The sequence below is a fragment of the Quercus lobata genome, chromosome 3, assembly GCF_001633185.2.
Source record: "Quercus lobata isolate SW786 chromosome 3, ValleyOak3.0 Primary Assembly, whole genome shotgun sequence".
Taxonomy (NCBI): domain Eukaryota; kingdom Viridiplantae; phylum Streptophyta; class Magnoliopsida; order Fagales; family Fagaceae; genus Quercus; species Quercus lobata.
This window is the reverse complement of record NC_044906.1, coordinates 67,632,658-67,647,842: the sequence shown is the minus strand read 5'-3', so window position 1 is coordinate 67,647,842 and position 15,185 is coordinate 67,632,658. Positions and strand designations below refer to the sequence as shown.

Sequence of the window (15,185 nt, the reverse complement as noted above, 5' to 3'; positions counted from 1 at the left end):
CCAAGCGGCAGGAGTAGATCACGAGCAGATTAAACGGAATCCCATGAAAACCGGCTAACTTCTTGGATAGGTGGAAAACCGCTCACATAAATGCGGGGTTGAACTAAACAAGCCATATTAAGGGCCCGGGTTTGCCAAAACCCTCCTTTCCAACCCGGAAGTCGGATAGAAGGGTTTTGAGGGGCTATTGTGGGGCCCAATAATTTAAGGGCCAAGCCCAATCGCTCCTGGGAAATCCGAAGGCCCAATCCGAGGAGAGCTGTGACCCAAGCTCTACAATACAGAGCACAGAACAGTTTTTGGAAGGCAGCCGAGGACGGCTTGGTCCTCGGCAGATCCAGAACCCCACCGGAATAAAGGGGTAGAACTGGTATAGGAACGAATTTGTAAGGAGATCCAAAATATCTTGGAGAAGTTATCCTTACTACCCATCCAGATAAGACCCAGCGCCTGACAGAGCCGTACCTTGCAGCTTTATCAAACCATCCCCAACAATTCCGGGATTGGACTGATGGGACAAATATCAGTTTTTGTAAAGATTGACCCTACACGTGGACGAAGGACAGCGAATGCAAGTTAGTATAAAATAAGAAAGTAAGTGAATCTGAGGGAGATCCATCCCACCTCCAAAAAAGAAATATCACATGGGGGGAGAACATCTCAACAACACCGGACTTCATTGAAGAAAGTCCGTCGTTGGATAACCGGGGTAAGGCCTCAATGGTCCTCGGATCTACTCCGAGGAGTCCCATCCCATAGGGTGCGACGTCTAAGGGCTTAAATGTTCAAGCCCAATCCCTTTTTTCCACCTGAATTCCTCTAAAGCCAGGATCGGACATCGCCCCGTGACCAGCGGCTAGCTTTTCAAGCCCACTCTCTACAAATCATATTGTGAGTGATCTTTCGTACGCGAGCCCAACATCCTTATTGGGCCGCCAGAGAATTGTGTCCTTACAAAAATATAACCAAACTAAAGAATAATTAAACCATAAGAATAACTATTACATTACAGCGCCTATTACAGTCTACCAAACATGCCCTACATAGTAATAGTATATTTAGCATGTGATTTTTCATTTTAAAAGGAACAATAGCGATGAGGTGCCATATCTGCTAAAGGTCCCTTAGTGGCTAATAGTGATGAGGTGGGGATTTTAACTTGTTGCAAGGCCATTGAATTTGCCATGGAAGTTGGCTTTATTAGGGGTGAAGCCATAAATTTTGGTTTGGGAGAGCCAAGTTGTGATGCTAATATATTAGTTAAGACAAACTTTTACACACACACACACACACACACACACACACACACACATACATATAAATTAATTTACTAAGAGAATTTATCATCTTCTAAATTTTAATGAGTATATAAAAGTCATGTATTTCTTCTATTAGACATGTACAAAAATTTATCATTTTCTACATAGTTTAATTTGTTAAACCTCTTAAATTATATGATTTTAATATAATTTCTCTTTCTTTTAAGAGAACCATTGAAATGACTCAAATTTGGGGGGGCAACTTCAATTTTTACATGCTACATTTTTTAAATGTAAATAATATACGTACTATAAATTTTTTATTTTTTTATTTTTATTTTTTTTAAATTTTGGGGGGCCTTGACACCCCCCACGCCCCCCCACCCTTGTGTGTGGCTTCGCCACTACCTTTACAGATCTGGTCATTAAAGGAGAGAATGCTAATGTTATGAAGACCATTACTGATTATGAGTCTCATGTATCTAGATTGGGTCATATTGTCATTGATGTCCAAATGCTCATGCAGGTTTTGAAATGGAGGTCCTTGATTTCCATCAATGAGAGAGAGAGAGAGAGAGAGAGAGAGAGAGAGAGAGAGAGAGAGAGAGAGAGAGAGAGAGAGAGAGAGAGAGAGAGAGAGAGAGAGAGAGAGATGGAAAAAATAAGGAAAATTTTTTGTTTTAATTGATTGTGAAGATGGGCATTTTTGTCTTTTAATTTTGTTCCACCTAAGCAAAAATTATGTGCAAGTCATGTAGATGAAGGCCCAACATAATTATACTTTGAACAAATTTTGACAACAGACTTGATTGTAGATTAAGGCTACAACTCCACTCAATATATATTTTTTGGATGTAAATTTTGAAAAATTCATCATTGAATTACATTTTCTTCTTATATTCTCCATATATACTTGCAAAATTTTAAGAAAATTAGAGATCAATAACTATGTCATAAATTAAATTTTAAATTTCAAGTTTTTGTGCTTTAAAATTATACATAAAAAATCAGTTTATGATAGATCTTAGCAATCAAATCATCATTTCCACAAATAAACTTGCTCAAATTTTCATGAAACTTCTTAGTATTTTTCTTCAAGAGTTTGACATTTGGAATATTAATATCAGGCGAAAAACACATTTTAGTCCCTACATTTTTAGGCGATTCCCATTTTAGTCCCTAAATTTTATTTTTACCGCTTTTAGTTCCTATCTTGAAAAATGCTTCTTATTTTTGTCCTTGCCGTTACATCAGAGACAGAAAATGCACATTTGACAAACGGCAGAATTAAAAAATATTAAAAATATTTTATTTTATTTTAAAATAAAATAAAATTTTAGTTATTAATAATTTTTAAATAAAAATATTAAAAATTTTTGTTAAAAATATTTGTTCTTCATGTTCTTCCCCCAAGAACATAATTGCCCAGAAATTCAAGATTTTTTCCCTTTTATTTCATTTTCTTATCATCCAAACAAGCAAAAACATATACAAAACTATGATCAAACTTAAATCCTGACACAATCAACTAACAACTATCCAAAAAAAAAATTTCAAACATTTGTCCTTAATTTATATTTTTGGAAAAATAAAATTTTAAACTAAATAATACTAACTTAATGAGAATATAAAAAGGGGTAGCTTTGTGAAAAACAAGGGGAGAAGTAGAAAAAAAATGGAGGCAGCAGAGGCAGAGTACTTCTCCAAGGACTTCGAATGGGATGAACTCAGAGCAGAGGTCGAAAACGACCCATCGTTTCGCTACCACTTCCTCCCTTATGAATCTTCAACAATTCCCTCTTCACAAACAACAACAAGAGCAATGACGACAAAAGAAGAAGATTCAATGGCATGGAAGAGATTTCATATCCATCACTGCTCTGGCAAATTCTTCAAGGTTCTCAAGCTTTCATCAAATTCCCCTTTGAATTTTCTTTTGTGGGTCTTCTTTCATTTTTCTTTATGTTCATTATTGGGTGTTTGGTTGCCGAGAAAGCTCAGGAAATGTCAGTAAACCAAAAGGAAATTGGGTTTTTGAGTTTGGTGGGTGGGTGATATAGAAGGAGGCTTGTGTCATTCAAATGAATTGGGTTTCTGGAATTTTTTGTGTTCATGGTTTAGTGTGAAGTGATTTGGGGGTTTATGGTGTGGATTTTGGAAGCTAAATTTTTTTTTTTCGTTGAGCAATATTGATATGCATTTGGTTGATGGCGTTGTCAGTTGTTCTTCCTTTTTTTCTTTTCTTTTTTTCAGATCGTTGTTAGTTGATTGTTAAATTATGTTCTTAAATTTCTGGGCAATTATGTTCTTGGGGAAGAACATGAAGAACAAATATTTTTAACTAAAATTTTTAATAATTTTATTTAAAAATTATTAATAACTAAAATTTTATTTTATTTTAAAATAAAATAAAATATTTTTAATATTTTTTAATTCTGCCGTTTGCCACATGTGTATTTTCCATCTCTGATGTAACGGCAAGGACAAAAATGAGAAGCGTTTTTCAGGATAGGGACTAAAAGCGGTAAAAATAAAATTTAGGGACTAAAATGGGAATCGCCTAAAAATGTAGGGACTAAAATGTGTTTTTCGCCTTAATATCATCCATAGATTGCATGTAACATGTCATCACAATAGAACACAGGCTTACACAAATAAGGATGAGTAATAAACAAAAAAAAAAAGGTAATTTGATTCCAAACAGGCTTATACATTTTTTTTAAAAAAAAAAAAAAAAAAAAGAACACATGCTTAACAAAAGTAACCGTGAGGTGTTTTGTTCCTGTAAATTTTGCCGAAGGAAAATTTTTGAATTTTGAACAAAATCAAAACTAACGTGTGGGATTTTTTTTTTTTTTTTTTAAAGTAACGTATAGGAATTTTTTATTTATTTAATAGTATCTTTGTATCTATCTACTATTTAGTGGGAGTTTTTATTCGGAAGGTTTATTATTAATTTTTTTTTTGTCAATTTAAAATTAAAACCCTAAAAAAAATTTCTAAAAGGTTGTGTAACTACTTGGTAGCGGGGTTTTATATGAGATTTTAATTTTTTTTTTTTTAATTTAGCTATTGAATTTCCTTATATGCCCCATTTTTATTTTTAAGTGTAATGATAATATGAGGTATTAAGGGTATTTTAGTAAGTAAAGGTAGAAGAAACTAACTTTCTGAATGATAATGGGGAAATTTTTTAAGAGGCTCTTCTATTTTTTTATTTTTAAAAATTAATAATTTGCATTCATTATAATTTAGAATTACTACATTTTCAATTACAAAAAAACCTAGAAGTGTGATGAAAAAATTATTTCATCCAAAGCGCATAACACTCATCACACCCCTAGATATTTTTGTAATTGGAAAATGTAGTAATTCCAAATTATAATGGATGCAAAATATTAAGCTTTACAAAAAAAAAAAAAAAAATAAAAGAGCTTCTGAGCATGTGCAAGCTTAGAGGCTTGTTTTCTTTTTCTTTTTTGAGAATCAGAGGCTTGTTTTCTTAATTAACTTGAATCAATGCATTTTTTTGGTGAATTAATAAAATTAATATGTACCTTTAAGTCTTTAACCCGTGCAATCTTGATACAATTCATTATCAATATTTACTTTGCATAGTTATGCCGGATAAATTTCAATATTTCATTGATAAAATTTTGTATTCAATAGAATTTTGTTAATCAAAGCATTACAAAATACTATCACATCCCTTGACTTAGCTATTGAAAAATCTCCTCTCATACATAACATTGATATTTTTCCAAAATATAATTCACTGGGAATATTTCTTTAAAAATTAAATTTTTAGTTTTCAAATAAGTTACTTTTCCTTAATATCAATCTAGTCCTTAATGCAGATATTATTTTAGGATCGGTTTTGTTCCAAATCAATTTGGAAGAATTTTTCTCAAATTCACTATGTGACAATTGAAAAAATTATCCATGTATAATTTTAGTTATATGACTATTTTAATGAATTGTGTGATTTGTTTAAATAATATATATGAATGGTCTTTTCACTTATTTTATGTACTTTTAGTGAGGCTGCGTTTGAATCGACTTCAAACTGATTCTGGAAATGATTTTCCGGAAAATAGGTGTGTTTGGTTGGTCCGAAAAATTCTATTTTCCGGAAATTGAAATCCGTTGACTGAAAAAAACGCACTTTGACCACGGAAATGAATTTCTGTTCCTAAATTCACTTCAAATGAATTTCGGAAAAAGGGAGAGAGCGAGCGCGCGTGAGGAAGGCGAGCTCCAGTCCAGTCTGATGATTGCCGGCGAACCCAGTCGAGCTCCAGTCCGCGCCGCCGATTGCTAAGCGTCGATCGCGATCTCGAATCGCGATTGCGATCGACGCAGCGAGATCGCGATCTCGAATCGCGATCGCGCTGTGGATCGCGATCTCGGATCGCGATCGCGCCGTGGATCGCGATCTCGCGAAGAAGGCGAGATCGCGATCGACGACGTGATCGCGCTCCGAGATCGCGATCGCGTCGTCGATCGCAATCGACGGCGCGGTCGTCGAGATCGCGATCGCGATCGCGCCGTGGATCGCGATCTCGCGAAGAAGGCGAGATCGTGATCGACGACGCGATCGCGCTCCAAGATCGCGATCGCGTCGTCGATCGCGATCGACGGCGCGGTCGTCGGACTGAATTTGTCGTGGGCTGTGGCTTGTGTTTTTCTGAATTTGTGTTTTCCTTCTTCTTTTCCAAACACCAGAAAATATTTTCTGGAAAATTTTTTGAAGTGCAACCAAACACCATGAAAACATTTTCTTTTTCCGGAAATTAGCATTTCCGGAAAATATGTATTTTCCGGAAAACGTTTTACAGCAACCAAACACAGCCTGAGTCTCACGTTACTTCATTTCGAATCATTTAAGTTTTTGTATAAAAAAAAAATCATTTAAGTTTCAATTTTTTGGAAATAAGTCAGTTATTAATTTTAATTTTTAATTTTTGTCTTACATATGCAAATAAACTATCCGAGTAAGTAATTCTCAAATGGGCACTATAAAATAAATTTTTTTAAAAAAACTATTGTACCTTTCATGATTAACTTCCTAACTCTCTCAAAAAATAAGAAATAAAAAACTTCCTAACTCTCTACATGTGAAGACTTATCCTATGCAATTGTGCATCACCACCCAAATCAAAGTTAATAACCCCCAGTAGAAAAAAAGAAAAAGAAAAAAGAACATATAGTGTTGTAGATCAACCAGTGAAGCTGTGGATGACAACCCCAACACTACTAATAGACTTGAGCACAACTATTTTATTATTGCGTTGTCATAAAATATCAAAGCATATGCTTTAGTTGTGGTTCCTCCATAGTCTATGCTCCCTTTGTCTCTCTCTCTTCTCGCTTTTCGCTGCAGTCCTCCATTCATCCTTACTGCCGCATCAGTATTGCCAGACTAGAACACATCTCCAACCTTAACTTGCGGGTGAAAAAAGGACAGAATGTGAGAGATCAAAAACTAAAGAAAGATAGAACATGACAAACATGAAGGCTTATCTAAATCAAGATTAAATTTTGACCTTGTTTTTAATTTGAAACAATAAACCTGAAACTTTAAAGAGATCTTATAGTTGAGGTCCCAACACAATCTGCAAGGCAAAAATCTTAACCAAGAAATTTATCTACACAAAAGAATAAAAATAAGTAAATAACAACATAATGCATTAGTGGTGAACCTAAAATCAGGCGTATGACTTTCAAAACAACATTAATGATTAAATAAAAAAAAAAAAATCACATTAAACCTCTTGGATTCAAGACTTCCAACCTATAGAGATAGAATTATGAACAACAAAGGATTTGAAATTGTTAATTTAAGTTGAGTGCGTGTAAATAAATAAAGATAAGTATAAGAAGTTAAGAACAATTTTTTAATTAAAAAGAAGTTAAAAGTAGTTTAAATTGTAATCAAACGGGTATATATTTATTTAGTTTTTTTTTGGATAAACGAGAGGATTTTTTTTTTATATAAAATAAATTTTGAAAGGAAGATAAGCGTATGGATGTTTCAACGTATGGTTGTTTAACTTTTTCTATTTATTTATTTTTTATTTTATTTTATTTTTTTGGAGTGTGGGGGGGATAAATGTGAGGATTTTTTTTTAATAGGAAGATAAAGGTGAGGATGTTTCAAACGTGGGGTTGTTCAAATTTTTTTTTTTTTTTTTTTTTTTTTTAATGTGTTTTCTATTTTTTCTTAAAAAAAAAAAAAAAATGTAAACGTATAGTTGCTTTGAAAAAGTGAGTTAGTAGGAGAGTGATTTTATTTTGGAGAAAATGTTTTAGATGAAAGTTAGAGATGTATTTCCACCATGTTATTCTCAAGTTTTGTCCCTACTTAAACGTAGACTGTAAAGATATTTTAGAACAAAAAAAAATATCTAATTCAAACAGGATAAACTTCTTAAATACATGGAAATATATGAAATTAATAATATTTTGAAGCCACGCTCTACTGAACAGTAAACACAACCAAACGGAGGTGCATCCTTAGAGCATCTCCAACAGCTAATGTAAAGCCAAATTTGGACCACCAAACAGCACTGTTCATGCTCCAGCAGATTCTCCAAACATCCAAATTCTCCAAATTTATTTTTGAAGTTGCTACAGTAATTCTCTTAATTTAGAGAGCACTGTAGCAACTCCAAACCTATTTTTCTGCTTAAAATATTATCTCAATTACTATTATATCAATTCTTTCTCTCTCCTCCGGAATTTTTTTTTTCTCTCATTCTCTCCGTTTCTCAAAGAATCCAAACACAAAACACAAAACACAAAACACAAAACACAAAACAAAATCCAATTCTGAAAATAAAATTGAATCAGAACGAGCAAATATGGAAAAAAAAAATTCATAACAATTCTTCCTCTCAAACATCTCTAAAAACTCAAGCATAATCAAAATACAACTCAAAAATATAATCTTAAAATTAATCAAACCATAACAATAAAAGCTAAAAAAAGAAAAAAAGAAAAAAAAAAAAAAAAAAAAAGACACAAGCTATCTACCATCTGGGCTGTGTTGGGAGGAAGATGAGCGGCAGCGGCAGAGGACGACGAGCGGCGGCGGCAGAACGGAGCCATCTAACCCATCTGTTCTTTCTCTCTTTACTTATTTCTCTGATTCTTATTACAATGAAAAAAAAAAAGTTGAGAAAGAGAACCGGAGAAAGAAGATGAAAAAAAAAAAAAAAAGTTGAGAAAGAGAACTAGAGAAAGAAAGAAAGCCAGAGGGACGTTCTGGAAAGTGGAAAGTAGAGAAAACAAAAAGGGAGGGGATGAGATATATGGGTATACATGTGTGGTGGAGAAAAAAGAAAAAAAAAAGAAAAAAAAAAGAGAGAAACGTATGGATGATAGAGTAGAAAGAAAGAAATGAAAAATAATATTAAAAAAGAAAAAGAAATGATAATTTAGAAATTCTACCACAATATTTTCACAATAAATTTTAAATAATATATTGTTATTAGTTAATATTGGTAAGTAAAAATATAATTTCAACAGTGGGTTTAAATTAAAACTAGTAACAATTTTTCGCATAAGATTTTGATGTGATTCTTATGAAAGTATTGTGAAAAATGTTGTGAATATAACACTTTCTATTGAAAAATATAATTGTTGGGAATGAATATAAAAAGAATAAATGATGATAAAAAAAAATAAAGAAAGAATGAAGAAATAATATTTAAATGAAATAGAGAATGAAATAGAGAATCTGTTGGAAAGTGTATTTGAAAAAGTGGGTAGGTAAAAGTTAAATGTCACTGTTCATTCTCCAAACAGTACAAAAATTTGGAGAAGCTACTGGAGATGCTCTTAATTTAGAGAGTACTGTAGCAACTCCAAACCTATTTTTCTGCTTAAAATATTATCTCAATTACTATTATATCAATTCTTTCTCTCTCCTCCGGAATTTTTTTTTTCTCTCATTCTCTCCGTTTCTCAAAGAATCCAAACACAAAACACAAAACACAAAACACAAAACAAAATCCAATTCTGAAAATAAAATTGAATCAGAACGAGCAAATATGGAAAAAAAAAAAATTTCATAACAATTCTTCCTCTCAAACATCTCTAAAAACTCAAGCATAATCAAAATACAACTCAAAAATATAATCTTAAAATTAATCAAACCATAACAATAAAAGCTAAAAAAAGAAAAAAAGAAAAAAGAAAAAAAAAAAAAAAGACACAAGCTATCTACCATCTGGGCTGTGTTGGGAGGAAGATGAGCGGCAGCGGCAGAGGACGACGAGCGGCGGCGGCAGAACGGAGCCATCTAACCCATCTGTTCTTTCTCTCTTTACTTATTTCTCTGATTCTTATTACAATGAAAAAAAAAAAGTTGAGAAAGAGAACCGGAGAAAGAAGATGAAAAAAAAAAAAAAAAAGTTGAGAAAGAGAACTAGAGAAAGAAAGAAAGCCAGAGGGACGTTCTGGAAAGTGGAAAGTAGAGAAAACAAAAAGGGAGGGGATGGGATATATGGGTATACATGTGTGGTGGAGAAAAAAGAAAAAAAAAAGAGAGAAACGTATGGATGATAGAGTAGAAAGAAAGAAATGAAAAATAATATTAAAAAAAAAAAAGAAATGATAATTTAGAAATTCTACCACAATATTTTCACAATAAATTTTAAATAATATATTGTTATTAGTTAATATTGGTAAGTAAAAATATAATTTCAACAGTGGGTTTAAATTAAAACTAGTAACAATTTTTCGCATAAGATTTTGATGTGATTCTTATGAAAGTATTGTGAAAAATGTTGTGAATATAACACTTTCTATTGAAAAATATAATTGTTGGGAATGAATATAGAAAGAATAAATGATGATAAAAAAAAATAAAGAATGAATGAAGAAATAATATTTAAATGAAATAGAGAATGGAATAGAGAATCTGTTGGAAAGTGTATTTGAAAAAGTGGGTAAGTAAAAGTTAAATGTCACTGTTCATTCTCCAAACAGTACAAAAATTTGGAGAAGCTGCTGGAGATGCTCTTATTCACTATCTCTCTATCGTACATTCGAACTCAGATTAAACCCTCCACCATTTGCACCAAAAGGACGTGCACTCACTCTCCCTTTCTGACTGAAAACTGCCGACCTTTGCATGTAAATGTCATTTTAGCATAATTATGAATTTTTTTTTGGGTTAAATATGGGTCAAATAAATATATATATTTATTTTATAATCAAATATGGGTCATATGTATCATTAATAAATCTTCCTCAATGAAAATGAGTTACAAAAGCAGTAGACTTATCAAAGTTTAAGACCTCCATAATAGCTAAAGGAGGTGTTACATAATAAATTTTTTTTTAAAGTTCTTTTTCTTATCTCAATTTTTTGTCTCTAAAGTATTAATAAAAACTCTTTACAAAATCTAAGGAAAAATAATACATTTTAAAGTTTAGAGACAAAATGAATTTTTGGTAAAAATTTAGGAACCAAAATAGTATATTACATTTTTTTTTCTTCGATTGACATCTCAAATTTCATATCATGTACATAATTCACCTTATAAAATTATACTCCAATTTTTTTCCTCTAGAAATTGTTAAATTACTAATTTAATTTTTTTTGGCAATTTACTAATTTGAATTTGTAACCATTGATAAAGTTCATTATTTTTCTCTTTGGAAGAGGATGAACTTCACTATTACTTGTGTTAATTTAATATTAATTAATATGATTTAAGTGATAACTTAATGAGAGTGACACCATTTGTGATACCTAATATGTGATTTAAATCTCAAATTTCTATGCATCAATCAACAACTTGACACAACTCATAGTATTAGCTTGTTTGCATCCAAGTTAAGACAGCTCATAATGGGGCTACAGCGTCAATAGAAAGTTACTCCCATTTTAACTATTAGAATTCTACTTATACTCTTATAATAACCGTCAAAATTCTATCGTACTGGTAATTGAACCGTCAAATCTATAAATCATACAAAATTCTAGGCGGTATAAAAGACATATCGAACCTAAAAAAAAAAAAAAAAGAATTTAAACTAGGAAAAGTCAACAATTTTTTTAAAGAAAAATATGAAATCACATGATTTAATTTTATCCAAACCCTCCAGTTTTTTAATGTTAACTTATTTTGATCAGATAATCGTACTTTCCTTCAATTTTATACTTCTATTTACAAGTTTAATAGTTTTTGCTTAATTTGAAGAAAATAGTCAAAAGTTCAATTCAAGTGTCCTATTCGAGGCAAGCAATTCATTGTTTTTCATTCCCTCTGCTTTTACCAATAAAAAGAGGTCTCTCCCAATAAAATAGGGTTAATCAAATAGTAGTATGATTCGAATCATTCGATGTAACTATTGATTAATGCTATACTCGAACCATTACAAGCGGATTTATTCGGACAAGATATACTGGCAGCTAATGTAAAGAGAAGTACAAGCAAAGTAGATGTTTATGATTATGACCTCCATACATTTCTTATTAGCTAAGGGTGGCAGTGGTAGAAACGTAATATGACAAAGAAAATAGGCCATGCACAAAACACAAATTCCCTCCAAGGGACAGAAAATGATGGCTTGAGAAACCACAGGAAGCCTTTGATTTTTGGTTTGATGAAGTTCCTATCGCCAGCATAGACAATCCCACAGCAAATACAATCCTGATCAATCACAAAAACACAAAAACAAAAACAAAAATCAAGCCTAAGTGCGTACTACTATTCAGTATGTAATCATAATCAAGTCCAGGCATAATTAAGACTACATACCAAGTGAAAATGAGGAGGGCCACTGAGAGTTTCCTACTTAGGGAAGCCCTTCTGAGCTCTTCTTGAGAACAAATGCAGTTACACACACCAAGCATGTTGGCTATGACATGAGCTAGAACCAGAAGTTTTGCTGCAGCTAAACCTAGCTTGAAAGCCTTTTCACTTGGGTCTCTACACTCAAATATCCATACCCTTAGCTGCTTCATGACCTGTTGATAAAGAAATGGCAAAATTTTTAAGTTGCTTGGAACAAAAAGAGACCTTAATAAAATACAAAGTTTTTTGCTTAGGAAATAAAATGGCATACCCTGTTTTGTTCAATTTCGGCTTCAAGGCCTCGGATCCCAGCTATGACATCCAATACCACGATCAACAGACAAATACAAGCATCTACTGTCTTGGCCTTTTTTTTTTTTTTTTTGGAAAATATGGAGCACTTGAAATGAACAAATTTTCTCTCTAGTCTCTACTATGTTTTTAGATGACAGGGAACATCAATCTGACCAAAGTTATATAAGGGGTTTTTTTTTTTACTGAATAAAATATAGATAAAAAAAGAGTAACGAATTGTGAGACACTACTAGTGGAAACGAATGTTTTTAGGTAGACAGCGTATGTTACCAACTCAGCATTTGAACTGTCGGAACCTTTTAAGGGGACCTTTCACCACGGGTCTTTTGTACTGAATAAAATATAATCAACGAAGAGTTACCGACTGGTTCGGAAGATAAAGGTTTCTTTTTTTTTTTTTTTTTTTTGGTCAACAAAGGAATATCATTAAACTTAGGAATTTATAAGTCTATTACAACGTAAGCAAGCTTTATCAGCCGCTAAAAAACTATCCACCACAGGTGGCGGGTGCAAAAAAATAACAAAAGAGTCTAAGCTACTAGCACCAAGTTTGGCCAACGCATCAGCACATTGGTTGGCTTCCCTATAGATGTGAACTATCTGCTTGTTGGGAATCTTTCTCACCAGGTTCCTGCAATCGATAAGCAATGGCTCCATTAACAAATTGGCGGTATTGTTATTCATAAGTACAACAATACTTAAAGCATCTAACTCAATGATGAGGTTATTTAACCCCATCTCCTTAGCTATTAGAAGGCCATCCCTTAAAGCCCACAGCTCTGCCATGCAACTATTGGTACACCCAAGAGGCCTTGCATAGCCTTTCAACCAATGCCCATCATGGTCCCTAATAATGCTGCCACCACCTGCACGCCCAGAGGAACCAATAGCAAACCCATCTGAGTTAAGCTTAGCCCATCCCATTGGAGGTTTCTCCCAACCTACTGCAATGAGAGCTTTAGCTTTAGGCATCTTAACATTCAACCCAACAGAGAAATATTCAGCACCATCTTTAATGCTTTTCTTGAAGCATGACCGATCCACCTTGCCTGTCCTAAAGATAACATTATTTCTATGAAGCCATAAGTTCCACACTCCCATGGGAAACAAAATCTTCCACGGAATGCCCATCCACCTGGATTTGATATCAGATTTGCAGCTGGCTTCAAGCTACTCACTAACCGGCAAGTCAAAGGTTTCCCTCAGACTAAACGGGAAATGAAGTTGCTACCAAAAAAACTGAGCATACTCACAGCCCCTTAATAAATGGTCAATTGTTTCAAAGCTTTTATTACATAAACTACAAATGGGATCAAGACTTAAACCCCTTGAACCCAAAACATCCCCGGTAGGCACACTGTTATGCAGACACAGCCAAAGGAAAAATTGAACCTCAGGAAAAGTTTCAACCTTCCACACCCAAGCTACCGAAACAGAATCAAGGTTCAAAGGGTTTAAACCCCTTGCCAAAAGATAGGCAGATTTCAAAGAGAAAAAACCATTCTTGGAGAAAGCCCATTGAAGAGTATCCTCTGCCTCCTGATTGCAAGACATCGGTGTAGCTTTAATGGCATTAGAATATGGTCAGGCGGAACAAAGGATAGGCAATGGCCTTGCCATTCATAGTTATGATCAAAACATTGCTTCACAATAATAGAATCTTCATTACGGTTCAAAGGCCCTTCAATAAGAGATCTCAACATGCCCATTGGAAGCCAAAAATCAGCCCAAACCTTCACTGACTCTCCATTTTTCACCGACCATTTAAGCCCCTTAACATAAATTGGGCCTCCCTTCTTACACGCTGCCCAACAACTAGAATAGGGGAGTTTTTTTCCTTCTTCAGTCATTCTCCTGGGGGAAAGGTACTTGGCTGTGAGCATTTTTGCCCAAGGAGCTTCTTTTTCACACGCTAGCCTCCAACACAGCTTAGCTAACAACGCATTGTTTCTGTCCTTCATTTTATGCAGCCCCAATCCACCAAGTTCTTTAGGAAGCGTCACCTTATCCCATCCAACTAAATGCAGCCTCCTTTTTTCTTCAGTTGAACCCCATAAAAAATCCCTTATTAGTTTATCCACTTGGTCACAAACCTTAGCAGGAAAAGATTGGCACTGCATATAGTATTCTGCCATAGGGGCCGCAGCAGTTTTAACAAGCACCAATCTACCAGCCTTCGACAATAATTTTGATCTCCAACCAGCCAACTTACTTTGTATTTTATTAATCACAAAGTTGTAAGCATTCCCCACTCTACCTTGGTGAATGATGGGAAAGCCAAGGTACTTACCTAAGTTGTTGGTTTCGGTAATCCCCAATCTTCTACAAATGCCTCTCCTCTTCCCGCCAGTTACATTAGGAGAAAACAGAATCTTCAATTTGGCAAGATTAACTTTCTGCCCAGCAAGGTTGCAGAAATTATCCAAAACTTCGATAATAGCTTCACAGTTTTTTCTGTCTGCCTTAGCAAAAAGCATCAAGTCGTCTGCAAAAAACACATGGGAAAAGCTTGGCCCACTTCTAGATGCCCTAACCTTGTCCCATCTCCTAACTTCACACATACTAGTGATATGGGCTCCAAGGAATTCCATGCACAGAAGAAATAAATAGGGAGATATAGGATCTCCCTGTCTTATTCCTCTTGAGGGTTGGAAAGAATCCAGCTTACTTCCATTGAACAATAGGGCTGTGTTAGTGGTAGACACGCAGCTCATGATCAACTTTACCATACTCTCCGGAAACCCAAAATGCTTAAGCACCATTTTGATAAAAGACCACTCTAAGCGATCGTATGCCTTTT

At 33.8% G+C, this 15,185-nt stretch overlaps 1 long non-coding RNA gene across 4 annotated transcripts; it reads right to left on the bottom strand.

Moving 5' to 3' along the window:
* Positions 1-6,416: 6,416 nt before the first annotated feature.
* Positions 6,417-9,645, bottom strand: LOC115982166. 4 transcript variants are annotated; one of them, XR_004089525.1, is made up of 4 exons: positions 9,490-9,645; positions 8,295-8,411; positions 6,806-6,907; positions 6,417-6,699 (listed from the first exon to the last, which is right to left on the bottom strand). It is a non-coding gene; the product is annotated as an uncharacterized LOC115982166 (long non-coding RNA). The 4 variants fall into 4 exon arrangements; XR_004089527.1 differs by having other exon boundaries at positions 6,806-6,889; XR_004089526.1 differs by having other exon boundaries at positions 6,806-6,874.
* Between the last annotated feature and the right edge of the window lie 5,540 nt (positions 9,646-15,185).